Source organism: Triturus cristatus, chromosome 1_1 (genome assembly GCF_964204655.1).
Source record: "Triturus cristatus chromosome 1_1, aTriCri1.1, whole genome shotgun sequence".
In the NCBI taxonomy this organism is placed as follows: domain Eukaryota; kingdom Metazoa; phylum Chordata; class Amphibia; order Caudata; family Salamandridae; genus Triturus; species Triturus cristatus.
Genome location: NC_140579.1, coordinates 415,690,953 through 415,710,889, shown reverse-complemented (window position 1 = coordinate 415,710,889; position 19,937 = coordinate 415,690,953). Strand labels below are relative to the sequence as shown.

The window sequence follows — 19,937 nt, the reverse complement described above, 5'->3', positions numbered from 1 at the left end:
GGTGTATATATGTGAGTATATGTGAGAGTGAGAGATTGAAAGAGTTCCTGTATGAATAAGTATGTGTTTCTATAAGTGATTGTTTAAAAGACTAAGTATGTGTAAGTTTCCGTAGAAGTAAGTATGGTGGTGTGTGTATAACTGTATATGCAAGTAAATGTATGTTTGATTCTTTATTAGCATGAGTGACTATGTGTGTGAGTAACTCTATGGATGAGTGGCATTGTGTAACAGGATGTATAGGTGTATGAGTACATATGATGAGTGAGTACATGTATGAGTGACTGTATAGGACTGTTGGTGAATGAGTGGATGTGTATGTGGATCTTAGAATTACTGAAGAGGTTGTTGTAACTGGTATTGGTATGTCCATTGTTTTGAAAATTTTAGTCTCTATTTTTGAATGTGTGTATCAAAGGTTATATTAGGGTGAGAGGAGGTCTGCCACTCTATCACAAGGATGATGTCATCAGTGATGTCATTTGAGATGTCATCAGTGATGTCATGAGTGATGTCACTGACCATGTCATGAGTGATGTAATATGTGACGTCATCAGCAGTGGATTGTGGGCGCCCGAGTTATAGTTAGCTGAACTAACTATAACGGGGGAATTTCAATGGTTTTGTACAAGTGAAAAGTCCAGCTAACTATAACACCCCTGAAACCTATGGTTTTTTCAGTGAATATATATATATATATATATATATATATATATATATATATATATATATATATATATATTTTCGCTCGATTTCTTCAGTTGTAAAGAAATACCGCACTCTCGGGGGGGGGGCGCTTGAAAGTCTTTTAATTCAGCAACCAACAACAAACAAACGCATTTCGGCGAAAAGCCTTCTTCGGTGTTCATGACACATCGGAGGAGGCATGTTTAAAAAGCATTGTAATGGAGCACTAAAATCTAGAAGGGACAAACACTCTCTTACTAACGTGAGTGCCATTTTGAAGTTGTGTGTGCATATACAGTTCTCATGGAAATTCATTGACAATATGCTTCCTGCTTTACATGATTATAATATAAAATAATATTTGTAGATCAAATTGTCACTAATTAAGCCGTGATTCGGCTATTCTGTATTGTACCACAAAACGTCATACTTAATCTAGCCGTGGATCGGCATACGTCTCTTCCTATCGAACTCCATATTTACACGCTATACATTTCGAATCACATATATTGTCATCAAGAGTTCAAAAAACAATCTACATTCTGATATTTATTAACTCAAGAAATTCATGTATCCACTGAAGCTAATATGAACTAAGAGCCTAAATGAACGGCTAATTCTTCCCCACTGTTCAATCCTCTTGGACATTATGTGAGCAAATCTATGATATATCTTGATTCTAGTCTCCGTAACTTACGTAGTCTATTTCCCCCACGGACATTTATTGGAACACAGTCTAAGCCATGGGTACTCACAAACTTTCTCTCGGGGGCCAAATTTACAGTGTGGTTTCTGGCCGAGGGCCGCACTGGTGGGGGCGGGGTCATTGGGGGCGGGGTCATTGGGGGCGGGGTCAGTGGGGCGGGGCTATAGGGGGAGAAAAAATCACTGCCGTTTCAAAACATTACTAGACAATGCTGTATTTCCAAAGCAGATGTAACTACATGGAGCACATGTATATAATGTTTTTTTATTAGCAGACAATAGCAATCTTAAGTGGGATTGCATGGCAATTTGCAGTAACCGGATATTCAGCACATGCCCAGTGCAGCACAGGCTTCAGAGTCCCAAAAATAGATATGTTAAAGACAAACACTACGAACTTATTTTACATTTCATGTCACTGATTAGTTTTCTGTAATCAGGTACCAAGTTGGAACCGGCAAGCCTTAAAAGCTGCTCCAGATGTATGTCTGTAAGTTTATTTTTGAGTTTGCTCTTTAACAGTCCCATTGTGGAAAATGAACATTCGCAAGCATATGTTGACCCAAACATACAAATTACCTTCTGGGCCACTGTAAAAAGAAGAGGAAACTTGTCAGGGGGCACAATTTTCCAGAATTCTTTGGGTGCTTGCCCCAAAAAAGATGCTTTGAGGGCTGAATTGTGCTGCATGTCAATGAGCTCTATTTCTGCTTGAGCCCTTTCCATGCCAATAAGGGCAACAACGTCAAGATTTCGTGCACTCACCATCCAGGGGTTTTCAACCAGCCTGAACAGAGGGGTGAGGGCTCTGAATTGAGCAAATCGTCGTTTGATCTCCCCAGAAATTTCCTCAAGACATGCACCAAGGTCTAGGTTTGACAGAATTTCTTGTGCATCTGGAAACCTCTGCATCACAGCTAAGAGTTTTGGGAAGTGGGTGAAGTCACTATCATCCAGTTGTTCTTTGAATAGCACAAGCTTACTTTCAAAAGCATAAATACCATTCATGAGGGAGCACACAAGCTGTTTTTTACCTTGCAGGGTCAAATTAAGAGCATTAAAATGTGTGAAAATATCTGAAAGAAAATGGAGCATAACAAGCCATTTCACATCCGTTAGTTCTGGGAACGATTGGCCTCTACTGTTCACAAAGAGTTCAATTTCAGGAAGCAATGCGATGAACCGCTCCAGAACCTTCCCTTTGCTTAGCCAACGCACGTCAGTGTGCATCAAGACGTCGGTATATTCTGCTTCAGATTCCTGCAGCATTGCTTTAAAAAGTCTATGGTTGAGAGCTTTGGCACGGATAAAATTAACAATTTTCACTGCACCTTTTAGGACATTATTCAGTTCTCCACGCTTGAATTTTCCACACAATACTTCCTGGTGAATAATGCAGTGGTAGTCTATCACAGTCTGTCCTATATCTTCTCCTCTTGTGTGCCCTTTCAGTGGTAAAAGGCACAGGAGCTCTTCTTTGGGATGAAGCGATTGGTCCAGATACCTCACCCAAACTAATAACTGGGCAACATCGCCTATGTCTGTGGACTCATCCATGGCAATGCTGAAGAACGGCGACTCTCTCACTGCATTGATCACCTGCTCCTGGATGTTTTGTCCCATTGCCTCTATTCTGCGTGCACACGTGGAATCCGATAGCTGCAATGCACCGATTTCCTTTAAAATGCTGGCCTTCTTAGTGTAATTGTCAAATAAAATTTCGGCTGCTGAAAGGAAACATTGCTTCACAAGCTCTGCATCTGAGAATGTTTTTTTATGTTTGGCAAGCAAGTAGCATATTTTGAAAGACGCTTCTGTTACAACCTCAGATTCCTTCATCTGGCAAAGGAAGATCTTCTGCTCGGAAAAAAGAGCTTGCTTCAACGATGCCAGTTTTGCAGATCGCAGTTTTGAGTTCAGTGGGAAGTTCACAGTGTATCCAGAGTGCCGCGTTTTGTAGTGCCGTTCCAGGTTATACCTCTTCAGAACATTTACTTTCTCTTTGCAAAGCAAACAGGTGGCTTTTTCTTTTGGGCATTCTACAAACAAGTACTCTTCTTCCCATGCTTCCTGGAAGGTCCTGCGTTCGCTCTGTATCGATCTGGGTCGTTTGCAGGGCTTGGAAACTGGGCTGTAGGCCATTGCAGAGCTTTCCAGCTAGTTTGTTACTATGCAAAAAGTAACAAGGACCACGAATCTGATTTTCCACCGGACGACCAATGGACCGACACCACCCCACGACTGATGGGCCGACACGACCGATGGACCGACACGACCGATGGACCGACACGCCCCACGACCGATGGACAGACACCACGTCACGACCGATGGACCAACACCACTTCTCGCAACAGATCTGTGAGCAACACCAAAGTAATGTTTTGTTTAAACATACAAAGTAATGGGTAAACCTGTAAATGAAAAACAGGAGGCTCTCCTAAAGCCAGTGGTTTATGCAGGAAATGTGTCACTCAATAGGGATTTGAAACAAATAGCATGCACACACACATATATATAAGCACAAGTTCACCCATAGGTATCTTGGCGCTGAATAACAGATGTTTATTGCTACCCAACTCATTTTATCGACCTCAGATGGATGAAAGGCACGACCCGCCAGGATTTGAACCTGTGACCATGAGGTAGAACACAGGCCCCTGCAGTGGGCCCTGCCATATCTGACACATAATACATCATCTGCTGCTTGATGTGACAATTTTAACAAAACATTGTAGCTCAACTTTGCCGTCTATGCCAGCTGATTTGCTGCATTCTTAAATATCTCCAGCTAGCTGAAAGTAAAAACAAGGATGCAAGGCAAAGCTGCCACGACTTTAATCCATAAAACATTCAACGTCTCCCACAAAGCTACCTCAAAACAGGATCAACCAAAATGCACCCATCAATCAAGGACAATTCACTTCACAAAGAAATGAGAGATGTCCTATTAGTTAAAAAAAAAACAGTGTTTACATTTTGTAATCATGGCTAGTAATAGTGTTTTCAATATTGTAACACAGCAGCTGCTCACTAATATTACTGCAAGTAACGTCTGTGACACCACTCCTATTTCTCATATGCGAGTTCCTGTTTTGATCTAACATTATTACAATGGCATCTGAGACAGGTGGGGAGAAAGAGAGATGGTGAGACTTGAGAAAAGGCGCAGGGTGAAAGAGTCCGGGAAAGTAAGGACCATCACATTGCCTACTAAAATAGGATGCTGTGCTTACCTCTCGGGGTGCAAAGATCAACCTGCGGGGGGAGCTGGTGTTGCAGGGTGATGGAAATCAAGCTGGTCGTGAAGATGAAGGCAGATGTGGTGATGGAGCTGCTGCTGGCCTAATCCAAGTGGCGAAGAAGGGGCCTCAGGCAGAGAAGAGGCTTTGGGCGAGAAGACGCTGCGGTGGACGAGAAGAAGCATTAAAGCAGGCAATGTTCCATTCTGTTATGCTGCAGCAACTTCCCCTTTCACAACATGAGGCAGCGCTGTCTGTTACAGGGTGACCGTCCAGAAAAGACAAATATCGTATACGGACTATTGCACTTAGATCCCGGGCAGGGAAAAGTAACTAGCAAAACAGCAGATAGAATGAGTAACATTCATTTCAAGTCAGTTCTCAGAAAAGGATTTTATTAAGGTTTGCCTATATAAAATGTCAGCATTCTAGATACTAGTTTGCAAGTTGCCAAATATACAATTACAATACATTTACAATTACTGGAAAGAAATTACACATCATCACAATTTCTCTTCAAAGCACATTAATCTCACACACATTGAATCACATCTAATTAAAAACTTACCTGCAGCTTTTGTGTTTTTAAGGAAGTTTTTCGCATAATTTGGGGTTATTTTCCTGATTTTTCATGTAATTACAGAACAACAAATTACGCAATGTTTGCAGACAGATGGTCAGTATGCCATACACAGGATGGTCAGGGGATACATTTAGTCTCCAGTACAGTGAGTGTTTGCATTATCTGTGGGGCACACGCCTGCATATTAAAGCCACACAGTCACATATAGATACATATAGGCTTTATGGAGCCCATAGATTCGGTTGCTATCACTTTGTGAACCTCACACGGCTAACATTCTGCTTCCTGTGTGCAGTGAGTTGTCACAACAGATACACAATAGTTTGTTTATCAGTGTGGGTGTGATTGTGCCATTTCTTTTTTTTAAATTACATTATAGACTGCATGTTTGAAGAACCGAGGTTTGCTTACAATTTAGTGACAGTAATTAAGCTCTGTGAAGGTAAACACGTGCTGCCTCGGGGTAATCAGGGCCTGCTCTAGGATGTTTGGGGCCCTGGGCAGAAAAGGAATGTGTGAGGCCCCTCTAAATTGCAGACAGCGTGATTCAGGGCTGAATAGATGCCCTTGCTCCTGAAGCGTCAGCCCCTCCCGCTCAGTCACCTTCAGTCCCATCCCGCTGTGCCTCTCCAATGCTGCTCGGTATCTGAGCTTTGGTACTGCATCGGAGTCTGTTACACCCGACCTCAGCAGCATCGGAGTCTTCTGCAAAGCTCTCAATGTCCTGCCTTCCCAAACCTGCGCACACACAGGGCCATGGATACCAAAGTAACTTTCCGTGACACATAGATGCACACAGCAGGGTATCCGGAGATCTATCTACCTGTAATATCACATAATTCCACAGCCAAGATACCTGAAAGGTGCAAGGAGATCATTCTGCACGCTCTCCAACCATGCCTTGCCTACAATCTTATACCCAGCTAATGGCGTGCCCATCTTTAAACAAATTTGGGCAAGAAAGCAATGAAAGGCAAAGACAGGAACGATTGCATCCATTGAAAAAGAGCTCTTCTACTTGTTCTCCCTCAATCACATCCAGAAAAGACGGCGGGCATAGAAACACAAAACAGAAGCGGTTACATACACTTACCTGCAGCTTGAGTGATATCGGAGTTTTTCCGGCTGCAATGAAGATTCTCCCCGGGGCTGCGGGCTGCAAGGAGGTCGACGTCGCCACGGACGCTGGAAGCTTCTTCAAAGGTCCTTTAAAAGTCAGCTGTGAAAGCGCTAGTTACAGCTGACTTTTAAAGGGCTTGTGCTTCGCGCCGGGTGCCGTGTGTGACGTCACGACACGTCTCAGCGGCCCAGGCCAATCAGAGGCAAGATAAGCAGAGAAGATGGTCGCAGGAGCAAACGTTGTGAATACGTATTGAATACGCATTCACTACGTATGCTCCTGCGGCCATCTTCTCTGTTTACAGGAAGGAATTTGCATACTGTATGAATGTGTATGCAAGGGTCCGCGGGCCGCCGATGAAGGCCAGGCGGGCCGCCAGCGGCCCGCGGGCCGTACTATGAGTACCCGTGGTCTAAGCCAAAATATTGTAATTGATTTCTATCACTTTGATGGTATCCTGATTTTCAATTGATGTATAGTGCTACCTATTTAGCGTAGCCCGCATGGACATACCAAGCAGTATACCGCATACGGTTTACTGCAGGTTATAAACTTGGCTATTTCTTTTGTTTTCCTTGTGTCTGGTATCTTGTAAGATAGAACCCTTCTGCTGTTAGAGCAAGATTTACACCTACTACAGGGAAAAAATCCCTTCATTTCTTTTAGAGTGTTCATTCTTTCTGGTACTTTCTCTAGATGGCTTCTTACCATCATATCCCGTAGAGACCTTGCTTTCTTAAAAGTTACTAAAGGATAGGCCGGAATGTCGTCACAGATGACACTATCTGTTTTCAAAATGTGCCAATTTTTTTTAAGCATATGTTTCAGATGGTTAGCCTCTGAAGAATAAGGGGTGACCATCCGGAATTTGCCCTTATTGTCCTTCTCAGTCAGTTTCTGTTTATCTGTTAATAGTCTGTCTCTTGGAATCCCTCGCACCTTCTGCAAAGTTTTTTCTAGGGCTACCGATTCGTACCCCCTCACAGTGAATCTGGCAATACACTCTGTGGCAGCCGCCTCAAAGTCCTTCTCTCTAGTACTATTTCTCTTTAATCTGACAAGTTCGCCGTATGGAATACTCTGAATGAGTTTAGGTGGATGATTACTGGTGGCAAACAATGTGGAATTACCCGCTGTAGATTTGCGGTATAATGCCGTATGTATATTTCCATCCTCTACAAACACCCTCAGATCCAGGTAGTCCACTGCCACTGGACTCACTGTTCCCAAGAAGTGTAGATTAAGATTGTTTTTGTTGAGGGCATCGACATATCCAAGAGCCGAATCCATTGTCCCTTGCCACACAATGAACAAGTCATCGATATATCGATACCACTCCACCACTTTGCCACTACTCTGACCTATATAGGTTTTGGGCACCCGCTCCTCCCACCAGCCCCCCTGCCCTATTATATACTAGGGGCTTACAGAGGAGGTCATTCTGATCACAGGGTGACCCCAACGCATAGTGTTCCTAGTGTATGTAGGTGTTTTCACTGTATTCTGAGTGTCTTTTAACATAGCACTGGCTCTAGGACTGGTTAGTCAGACTCAGTTACCACCAGTATCCATCTGAAAAAGTTGAGGGTACAGGATGATTTTGCAATAAGGCTTCTTTCTGCTCTTCTTTTTGTTCTTTCTGCACGTTATCCTTCTTCCTGCACTTATCTTCGTATTTGAGGACTTCTGTTGCTTCTTTCTGCACTTCTTTTTTTTCTTTCTGTGCATTTTTCTTCTTTCTTCACATGTCCTATCTCTGTAGGCATAGTTAGAAATTAGCATTTAAAAAACCTTTGAAATTCACAGAAAAAACCATAGGTTTCAGGCACGTTATAGTTAGGAATTAGCATTTAAAAAACCTCAGAAATTCACTGAAAAAACCATAGGTTTCAGGGGTGTTATAGTTAGCTGGACTTTTCACTTGTACAAAACCATTGAAATTCCCCCGTTATAGTTAGTTCAGCTAACTATAACTCGGGCGCCCACAATGCACTGCTGATGACGTCACATATTACATCACTCATGACATGGTCAGTGACATCACTCATGACATCACTGATGACATCTCAAATGACATCACTGATGACATCACTGATGACATCATCCTTGTGATAGAGTGGCAGACCTCCTCTCACCCTAATATAACCTTTGATACACACATTCAAAAATAGAGACTAAAATTTTCAAAACAATGGACATACCAATACCAGTTACAACAACCTCTTCAGTAATTCTAAGATCCACATACACATCCACTCATTCACCAACAGTCCTATACAGTCACTCATACATGTACTCACTCATCATATGTACTCATACACCTATACATCCTGTTACACAATGCCACTCATCCATAGAGTTACTCACACACATAGTCACTCATGCTAATAAAGAATCAAACATACATTTACTTGCATATACAGTTATACACACACCACCATACTTACTTCTACGGAAACTTACACATACTTAGTCTTTTAAACAATCACTTATAGAAACACATACTTATTCATACAGGAACTCTTTCAATCTCTCACTCTCACATATACTCACATATATACACCAATAGTCACATATACTAGTTTAAAACATATGTAGTTACTCATAAAGACACTACTGAGACAGTCATTCACTCACTAACACACCCATACACACACTCATCCACCCATACAGTCCTGCACACATGCTGTGTTCAACACATACAAACAGTGAGTCACTCATTCATGCACCTATGCACTACGTAATACCCCCCACCGAACCATGCAGACACTCAGACTGATACTCAAAAAACCAACTAATAACCTATATAGACACCCATGTAGCTACTCACCAACCCATGCAGCCACTTATACACAAAGTGAGAGACTGATACAGATATTTACATATTTAAACATTACTCACTAAGCCATGTATTCACTATGATACACTTAATCAGTCAGTTACACAATCAATTTTTCAAAAACAAATCATCCATTTAGACACTTATATACCCATTTATTCTTCCATCGACCTTGAGATATACATATATAAAACATATTTAATTTTCAGAAAAACACACATTCACCTATGGTTTTTTCAGTGAATTTCTGAGGTTTTTTAAATGCTAATTCCTAACTATAACGTGCCTGAAACCTATGGTTTTTTCTGTGAATTTCAAAGGTTTTTTAAATGCTAATTTCTAACTATGCCTACAGAGATAGGACATGTGAAGAAAGAAGAAAAATGCACAGAAAGAAACAAAAGAAGTGCAGAAAGAAGCAACAGAAGTCCTCAAATACGAAGATAAGTGCAGGAAGAAGGATAACGTGCAGAAAGAACAAAAAGAAGAGCAGAAAGAAGCCTTGTTGCAAAATCATCCTGTACCCTCAACTTTTTCAGACGGATACTGGTGGTAACTGAGCCTGACTAACCAGTCCTAGAGCCAGTGCTATGTTAAAAGACACTTAGAATACAGTGAAAACACCTACATACACTAGGGAACATTATGCGTTGGGGTCCCCCTGTGATTAGCATGACCTCCTCTGTAAGCCCCTAGTATATAAGAGGGCATGGGGATTAAAACTACCTCTTAAAACAGGCCACAGGGCGTTTTTGCACACGTTAACTCAGGTCCCGTCCTCTCCCTTCACCACTGTGTAAACACGCCCTGTGTCCGTTTTTAGTTGGGAGATTAAGTTCATTTGAATCCTGAGGGTCCCTGGGGTCCAACTAGCCCACTAGGTACCTCCAGTAAGTGCCACAGAGCTGCGTTGCAGAGAGGTGTAAAAAGTGGCACGGCCTGGACCACCTCTCTGCAATGCAGCTCAGTGGCGCTTACTGGAAGCACTTGGTGGGCTAGTTAGCCCCCAGGGGCCCTCAGTATTGAAGGGAAATTATATCCCCAATTTAAAACGTGCCATAGTGCGTGTTTGCACATGTCACCTCAGGCCCCGTCCCCTCCCTTCACCACTGTGTAAACGCGCCCTGTGGCTGTTCTAAGTTGAGAGATTAAGTCCCCTTGAATCCTAAGGGTCCCTAGGGTCAAACTATACCACTAGGTACCTCCAGTAAGCGCCACAGAGCCTATGTTATAAAGCACAGCGCTATGCCATACATATTACAATCTGGGATCCATATCTTTCTCACAGTGCATATGCAACCTTACACTCCCCAGCACATATTTTATATTACAACTTTAGAGACTAGTTAGGTTACACAACACTGCCCTGTGCATATTACACTCCAAGGCGCATATCGCATAGCACGCGCTAGTGCCTGTGCTATCTCGCGCACTCCAATGAATCTGTCATTGCGCACAATGTATTGCATATTATATTTCACGCCTGGTTCATCTTATATCACACTTTTTGGTGCATAGTTTATACCATACACTATATCTAGTTTTCATTTTCAATCGTGCTCTCAGGACTATGTTCTATATAACACTGTGTTCACCTACCCTTTTCACGGGCATTACATTTTGCGATAGGGGGTGGAGGGTCAGGGGGTGTTTCTGCCAAGTGAGCCCGGAGTCACAGTCACAAACGTCCTCTTCTTCCTGAATAAAAGTGAGATTATGCTGCATACTTGTTCATATTTTAAGTAGTTCGCACAGACACAATGTTTTAAAAACAATAAAGTTCCTAATACCCGCCTTCTCTGAACAGTTAGCTTGCTGCCCCATCCCCTTCCTCCCTATCCTCTGTTGTGTGAATCCATGGACTAGCCTCCTCCCTCCTGCCATGCATTGTCTGATGTGCTGCCACTGCCCTCAGTATGATGCACCAGTCCACTCCTCCTGCCCTCCATTGCCCAATTCTATGCCCCATCATTGACCTCCTGCTTAAACTCTGTGCTTAGCTTGCTGCCCCTATTCTCCTTCCCCCTGCCCTCCGATGTCTTTGTGCATGCCCCTGCTCCATCTTTTTTGCCCACCATGTCCCATGGACCTGCCACTCCTATCTACTCTGAGTGTTCTGTTGAGCTGCCACTCCCCTCCCACCTGCCTAGCATTGTCAGATGACTGTAACCTGTCCCTGTCACCTCCACCCTGCCTGTCCACATGCCATGCCCCTATCCTCTTCCTCCTGTCCTACATGGTCCATTGTACTGCCACATCCTTCTGCCCTCCCTGGTCTGTTGTGCTGCAGCTGCTCCTCCTGCCTGCCCCGTGTGGTCTGTTGTGAGGTCCCTTCCCCTGAACTTTCTTGTCTGTGCACAGGTCCTGACCCTCCCTTCTATCCTCCATCGTCCTTTGTGCATGCCCCTCCACCCTCTCTCTTGCCCATCATAGCCATTGTGCTGCCACTAACCCTCCCACTTGCCATGCATGGTCTTCTGTGCTGCCATGGCCCCTCCCACCTTCCCTGTGTGGTCAGTTAGCTGCCCCTGACCCCCTCCCACCTTCCCTCCATGGTCTGTGTGTATGCCATCACAGTCTCACTGTTGCTCTTCATGGTGTGTCTTGCTTCTAGTGCCCATCCTGCCTGACCTCCATGGCTATCTTGCTGCTCCTGCCCTGCCCCCTTGCCCCCAGCCCTACTCCCTCCCTCCTGGCTTGTCTGTTCCATTGTAATGCCCCTGATCCGTCCCTCCTGCCCTTTATGGTCTGTTATGCTGCAGCTTTCTCTCCTGTCTGTCCATTATGGTCAGCTAGCTACCATTGCCTCTTGCCCCTCTGTTCTCTGTTGTCCATGTGCATAGTCCTGTCCCCTCCCTCTTGCTTTCTATGGATTGTTGTGCTGCACACCCGTGTGGTGTATTGTGCTGCTGCAAACCCTGATGCCTGCCCTGCAGGGTCAGTTTGGTGCACCTCTCCATGTCCCTCCTGTCCTCTGTTATCCAAGTCCATGTCCCTATCCCATTTCCTTCCATGATCCAATGTACCATACTTGCGAACATTTTGAACTTGGTAAGAGGGAGATTTTGAAAAAAAACTGGGGTATTGATTTTCCCCTTTGAGTTACATTGAAAAAGAGGATATTGTAGACAGGAGACAGATCAAATAAAGCCCATTTGAGCTTAAAAACATTGGACGTTTCCTGGCTGAATCGGGTCTGTTGGCATGTATGGTTGTACTACCATTGCCTCTTCCTTCTGCCCACAATGGTCTATTACATTGCCACAGGCTTGAAGGAGGGTAGATTTTGTATCACAGGGGGCCCCTGGCCCGTTCTGTCCACACCTGAAGTATGAGACCCTTGTCCTTGCCCTGCCAGCTGCATTTGTAGGCCGTATTAAATTGACCAGCGGGTCCTGTGTTGCTATATAATTATCCTGAGACATCCTTACCACTCAGCCAGTATAAAACCCCTGTGTAGGCCCTTCTGTTCAATATGTAGGCCTCTTTGTTAAATTGACCATAGCTCTGCAATTTTAGTGTATAGCAGTCTGAAGGCAGGTCTGCGAGGCCTTCTGCTCCAAACCAGTAGCCCCCACCCTACCCGAGTGCTCCGTGCTCGGTATCAAAGTTCAACATCCCCCTGAAGCTGTCGACATACAGTAGGCTGCATCCTGGACTGGTACTTGCTTCCTGGGCAGGTTTCCCGCTTTTAAGGAAGTGGCAACCGCAGAGCGTCAGGTTAGGAGAACTGAGGAGATTTTATACATGAATATATTGAATTCCCGTACAATACCCATTATTTTCTGCTTGCTCTATGGAACTTATGATAAGCGATTGGCCTGAGAGACTGACCTTTTCACCCAGTCCATTGTCAGCATTAAGTGGGTAAATGACGAAATGTCTGGTAAAATCTGCAGACGAAGCTTTTGGGTAGCATACGTAGGTAGATGTAGCGTGCAAAGGAGCCCACAAAATGATATAAAAAGGGAGCACCCACAGATATCGACGGACTACCTCGCCGTCTGTATGTAGGTTAACAGGCAGTGCAGGTTTTCCCCAAGAGCTGGGAGCTCTTGTCTTCCTTTGCTTAAAATGTCTTGCTCTGCTTTGCTTGAAGTATCTTATTCTATTTTACCTATATGAAATGTCATGTTATGTTTAACCATTGTTCTCTTTACTTTAGCATTTAAAAGATTTTGTATTGTAATTGCAGGAATGCTTGCTCTAAGAGTAAACGTGAGTGTTCCTAGGTAACATTTTCCTTGGTGTAACTTGTTTCTCATGATGCATTTATAGATGTGTTTTCTCTCTCTCTCTGTCAGTACATTAATTGAGATACAGAGAATATCATGACAGCTGTATGATTATCTGGATTCTGTATTTTGTACTTTATGTCTCTATTCTGCGGTTTCTTTGAAGTTGCATCTTCTCATTAAACTGCCATTGTATTCTGCCTCCAATTCCATGTCTCATATGTCTGTTTTCTTCATTTTTGGAGCAAGCGTTCCTAGGCACCCCGGCTCAAATTAAGGTGCCCCTTTTGTCCCTGACTCACTCTCCTGCTCAGTTCTGTGGTGGCTCCCGGGGATCTGGGGACCGCCCCTAGCTTCCTTGACCCGTAATAGATCTTGCCTCCAACAGCCTCTCTTGCAAGTCCTGTATTGTTGGTTTGTTGCCCCTGCCCCCCTTTCCACTGCCCTCCATAGTCTGTTGTGCTTCCACGGCCCTTCCTGCCTGCTCAGTGTGGTTAAATTGTTGCCTTTGCACCCTCCTACCTGCCTTCAATTTTCAGAGTCCGTGCCCCTGGCCTCTGCCTCTCAACAGTATCCTAATGAACAACTAGATTGCTAACATTCTATATTTATCACAAAAGTGTGGAACGCCTGACATCATCTTGATGTAATCAAAACTGTAATACCTAGAGCATTTCCTTTAGAAATTACATATATGAGAGGGTCTTATTGGCATCAAAATTATGGTTAGTGCTCTAAAAGGCTAAAATAAGGACATATTTTCTGAGTTTTCAAATAGCGACAAAGCACTTTTAAATTATTTGTTATCTTTATGTTTTTTTATCCAGTTGACCACTTGATTAAATGTTGCACTTAGGGGAGATGATGTGGTGTTACTTCCAGAACTGCAGACTTTGCAACTGGGGAACCAGGTTGAAGTTTCTGCTTCAGCTCGACATTCTGTGATTCTGGTCAAATCACTTAGTTTCCCCATGTCTACAAGCAAAATGAATGTGTTCTTGTGTGATGTAACCAATGCTCATGTAAAGCACTCCAATACCTGACAAGTCTGCACTATATAACACTGCAAAAACACAAAATAATAAGTGTTTTGCACACTTCTGTCATTGGGCTATATTTGGGCTACATCTGGGTGATTTTGGGCTACATTTGGGCTCTTTTGTCTCCGGTGGCCATCTTGGGAGATTTATTTGTTATGAAGTTTCCTAATTTCCTCATGTACTGCAGTCTCCTCAGTAGGAAATGCTTTCAGTTTTTTACTTTGATTCCATCATGAAGGTATTCAGATATCTCACACATTTGCCATAAATTCTGAATGTTAGCACTCTAGTTGCTCATTAGATCATTGTAGTAAAACTACTGCACCATGGAAGTCTGCTCCTGGTATTAAAAGTGCATGTTTCAGTCTCCATGTCAGAATTTTTTTAATGAAATAGAAGAGGATTTGAGAAGTCACTCAAAATGTGCCCTCATTTTCTTTCTTCAGCTTTAATCATAATTTCTATGGCAAAATGAACCTCCTCATTGTGTTCCTTTTTAAATTAAATGTTTTAAGTGTTACCAGTTTATTCCAATCAAGATGGCTTCAGGTGTGCCATACTTTTGTCATAATGAAGACAGTAAGCGCTCTAGTTGTTTTTAAGAACATTCTGGGACATTCTGTCATTGGGCTATACTTGGGCTACATCTGGGTGATATTTGGGCTACATTTGGGCTCTTTTGTCTCTGGTGGCCATCTTGGGAGACTTATTTGTTATGAAGTTTCCTAATTTCCTCATTTACTGCAGTCTCCTCAGTAGGAAATACTTTCAGTTTTTTACTTTGATTCCATCAAGAAGGCATTCAGATGTGTCACACATTTGCCATAAATTCAGAATGTTAGCATTCTTTTTGCTCATTAGATCACTGTAGTAAAGCTACTGCTCACCAGGGAAAACTGCTGCTGGTATTGAAAGTGCATGTTTCAGTCTGCATGTCAGAATTTTTTAATGAAATAGAAGAGGATTTGAGAAGTCACTCAAAATGTGCCCTAATTTTTCTTTCTGCAGCACTAATCATACTTTTGATTGAAAAATGAACCCCCTCATTTTGTTCCTTATTAAATTAAATGTTTTAAGAGTTACCACTTTAATCCAAGCAAGATGGCTTCAGGTGTGCCATACGTTTATCATAAGTAGGACTGTTAGCGCTCTAGTAGTTCTTTGGAACACTCTGGGAAGCTGCAGTAGAACACAAAGGAATCAACTGACAGTCTCTGCCCTTGTTGGATGTACATGTTTTACTGAGAATGTCAGACTTCATTCTCACATGACTGAGAAAGATAATGTGAATTTACAGAAAATAAGCTCTCAGTTTAGCCTATAGATCACCTTCCAAACCTCTGTGGTAAAAGCATGAGAAAATATTTTTCTCTCAATCATGATATCCCAGCAGAAGGCTTTTTCACATGGTGAAATCACCTTAGAACATACCACAATTCCTAAAATGAGTATGGTACCATCAACAACTGATTTATAATGTAACTAAAGTCTTAAAACCTTCTATTAACTGCAATGCTTTTTAATGAGGTGCTATCATGTATATTGGTCCCAAGATGGCTGCCAACACTTCTTGGATGAAGTGCTGACAGCCAATCAGATCTCAGGATGAGATGTGTGGTTAGGCTCCGCCCACATATATATATGCTTTTAAATGCTATTTTCTCAGGATCTACTGAACAGATTTACACCAAACCTACAAAAGGCACTTCCTTGACCTAAGGACTACCTCTCTGCCAAATTTCTAGTAATTCTGTTCAGCCGTTCGGGCTGTAGCTCTGTCTAAAGGTCCTATGGAAAAATGCATGGGAAAAACGCGTTTTGGGACCCCCCTTTTATCTCAGCCCCCGCTTGACGAATCCCCCCGAGACTTTCAGGGTAGGAGCGTAGCGTAGCGCCCCACCTATTTTGAGAAATTCGCGAGGATTCATCTACCGGCGCCAAAGTTATTCAAAATAGAATGTTGCGGATTTCCTATGGAAACGTGGTCCTAACTATAACTATCTACTGGCGACCGCCAGTAGATAATATATATATATATATATATATTCACTGAAAAAACCATAGGTTTCAGGGGTGTTATAGTTAGCTGGACTTTTCACTTGTACAAAACCATTGAAATTCCCCCGTTATAGTTAGTTCAGCTAACTATAACTCGGGCGCCCACAATGCACTGCTGATGACGTCACATATTACATCACTCATGACATGGTCAGTGACATCACTCATGACATCACTGATGACATCTCAAATGACATCACTGATGACATCACTGATGACATCATCCAGTGAATGTGTGTTTTTCTGAAAATTAAATATGTTTTATATATGTATATCTCAAGGTCGATGGAAGAATAAATGGGTATATAAGTGTCTAAATGGATGATTTGTTTTTGAAAAATTGATTGTGTAACTGACTGATTAAGTGTATCATAGTGAATACATGGCTTAGTGAGTAATGTTTAAATATGTAAATATCTGTATCAGTCTCTCACTTTGTGTATAAGTGGCTGCATGGGTTGGTGAGTAGCTACATGGGTGTCTATATAGGTTATTAGTTGGTTTTTTGAGTATCAGTCTGAGTGTCTGCATGGTTCGGTGGGGGGTATTACGTAGTGCATAGGTGCATGAATGAGTGACTCACTGTTTGTATGTGTTGAACACAGCATGTGTGCAGGACTGTATGGGTGGATGAGTGTGTGTATGGGTGTGTTAGTGAGTGAATGACTGTCTCAGTAGTGTCTTTATGAGTAACTACATATGTTTTAAACTAGTATATGTGACTATTGGTGTATATATGTGAGTATATGTGAGAGTGAGAGATTGAAAGAGTTCCTGTATGAATAAGTATGTGTTTCTATAAGTGATTGTTTAAAAGACTAAGTATGTGTAAGTTTCCGTAGAAGTAAGTATGGTGGTGTGTGTATAACTGTATATGCAAGTAAATGTATGTTTGATTCTTTATTAGCATGAGTGACTATGTGTGTGAGTAACTCTATGGATGAGTGGCATTGTGTAACAGGATGTATAGGCGTATGAGTACATATGATGAGTGAGTACATGTATGAGTGACTGTATAGGACTGTTGGTGAATGAGTGGATGTGTATGTGGATCTTAGAATTACTGAAGAGGTTGTTGTAACTGGTATTGGTATGTCCATTGTTTTGAAAATTTTAGTCTCTATTTTTGAATGTGTGTATCAAAGGTTATATTAGGGTGAGAGGAGGTCTGCCACTCTATCACAAGGATGATGTCATCAGTGATGTCATCAGTGATGTCATTTGAGATGTCATCAGTGATGTCATGAGTGATGTCACTGACCATGTCATGAGTGATGTAATATGTGACGTCATCAGCAGTGCATTGTGGGCGCCCGAGTTATAGTTAGCTGAACTAACTATAACGGGGGAATTTCAATGGTTTTGTACAAGTGAAAAGTCCAGCTAACTATAACACCCCTGAAACCTATGGTTTTTTCAGTGAATATATATATATATATATATATATATATATATATATATATATATATATATATATATATATATATATATATATTTTCGCTCGATTTCTTCAGTTGTAAAGAAATACCGCACTCTCGGGGGGTGGGGCGCTTGAAAGTCTTTTAATTCAGCAACCAACAACAAACAAACGCATTTCGGCGAAAAGCCTTCTTCGGTGTTCATGACACATCGGAGGAGGCATGTTTAAAAAGCATTGTAATGGAGCACTAAAATCTAGAAGGGACAAACACTCTCTTACTAACGTGAGTGCCATTTTGAAGTTGTGTGTGCATATACAGTTCTCATGGAAATTCATTGACAATATGCTTCCTGCTTTACATGATTATAATATAAAATAATATTTGTAGATCAAATTGTCACTAATTAAGCCGTGATTCGGCTATTCTGTATTGTACCACAAAACGTCATACTTAATCTAGCCGTGGATCGGCATACGTCTCTTCCTATCGAACTCCATATTTACACGCTATACATTTCGAATCACATATATTGTCATCAAGAGTTCAAAAAACAATCTACATTCTGATATTTATTAACTCAAGAAATTCATGTATCCACTGAAGCTAATATGAACTAAGAGCCTAAATGAACGGCTAATTCTTCCCCACTGTTCAATCCTCTTGGACATTATGTGAGCAAATCTATGATATATCTTGATTCTAGTCTCCGTAACTTACGTAGTCTATTTCCCCCACGGACATTTATTGGAACACAGTCTAAGCCATGGGTACTCACAAACTTTCTCTCGGGGGCCAAATTTACAGTGTGGTTTCTGGCCGAGGGCCGCACTGGTGGGGGCGGGGTCATTGGGGGCGGGGTCATTGGGGGCGGGGTCAGTGGGGCGGGGCTATAGGGGGAGAAAAAATCACTGCCGTTTCAAAACATTACTAGACAATGCTGTATTTCCAAAGCAGATGTAACTACATGGAGCACATGTATATAATGTTTTTTTATTAGCAGACAATAGCAATCTTAAGTGGGATTGCATGGCAATTTGCAGTAACCGGATATTCAGCACATGCCCAGTGCAGCACAGGCTTCAGAGTCCCAAAAATAGATATGTTAAAGACAAACACTACGAACTTATTTTACATTTCATGTCACTGATTAGTTTTCTGTAATCAGGTACCAAGTTGGAACCGGCAAGCCTTAAAAGCTGCTCCAGATGTATGTCTGTAAGTTTATTTTTGAGTTTGCTCTTTAACAGTCCCATTGTGGAAAATGAACATTCGCAAGCATATGTTGACCCAAACATACAAATTACCTTCTGGGCCACTGTAAAAAGAAGAGGAAACTTGTCAGGGGGCACAATTTTCCAGAATTCTTTGGGTGCTTGCCCCAAAAAAGATGCTTTGAGGGCTGAATTGTGCTGCATGTCAATGAGCTCTATTTCTGCTTGAGCCCTTTCCATGCCAATAAGGGCAACAACGTCAAGATTTCGTGCACTCACCATCCAGGGGTTTTCAACCAGCCTGAACAGAGGGGTGAGGGCTCTGAATTGAGCAAATCGTCGTTTGATCTCCCCAGAAATTTCCTCAAGACATGCACCAAGGTCTAGGTTTGACAGAATTTCTTGTGCATCTGGAAACCTCTGCATCACAGCTAAGAGTTTTGGGAAGTGGGTGAAGTCACTATCATCCAGTTGTTCTTTGAATAGCACAAGCTTACTTTCAAAAGCATAAATACCATTCATGAGGGAGCACACAAGCTGTTTTTTACCTTGCAGGGTCAAATTAAGAGCATTAAAATGTGTGAAAATATCTGAAAGAAAATGGAGCATAACAAGCCATTTCACATCCGTTAGTTCTGGGAACGATTGGCCTCTACTGTTCACAAAGAGTTCAATTTCAGGAAGCAATGCGATGAACCGCTCCAGAACCTTCCCTTTGCTTAGCCAACGCACGTCAGTGTGCATCAAGACGTCGGTATATTCTGCTTCAGATTCCTGCAGCATTGCTTTAAAAAGTCTA

At 42.3% G+C, this 19,937-nt stretch overlaps 1 long non-coding RNA gene across 1 annotated transcript in view; it reads right to left on the bottom strand.

The window, feature by feature from the left end:
* LOC146870340 (uncharacterized) overlaps nucleotides 1-19,937 on the bottom strand; it is a 283,437-nt gene that overhangs the window by 226,961 nt on the left and 36,539 nt on the right. The window contains exon 4 of the long non-coding RNA XR_014959378.1: nucleotides 4,626-4,793. This is a non-coding gene — a long non-coding RNA (uncharacterized LOC146870340). The remainder of the gene's footprint in view (nucleotides 1-4,625; nucleotides 4,794-19,937) is intronic.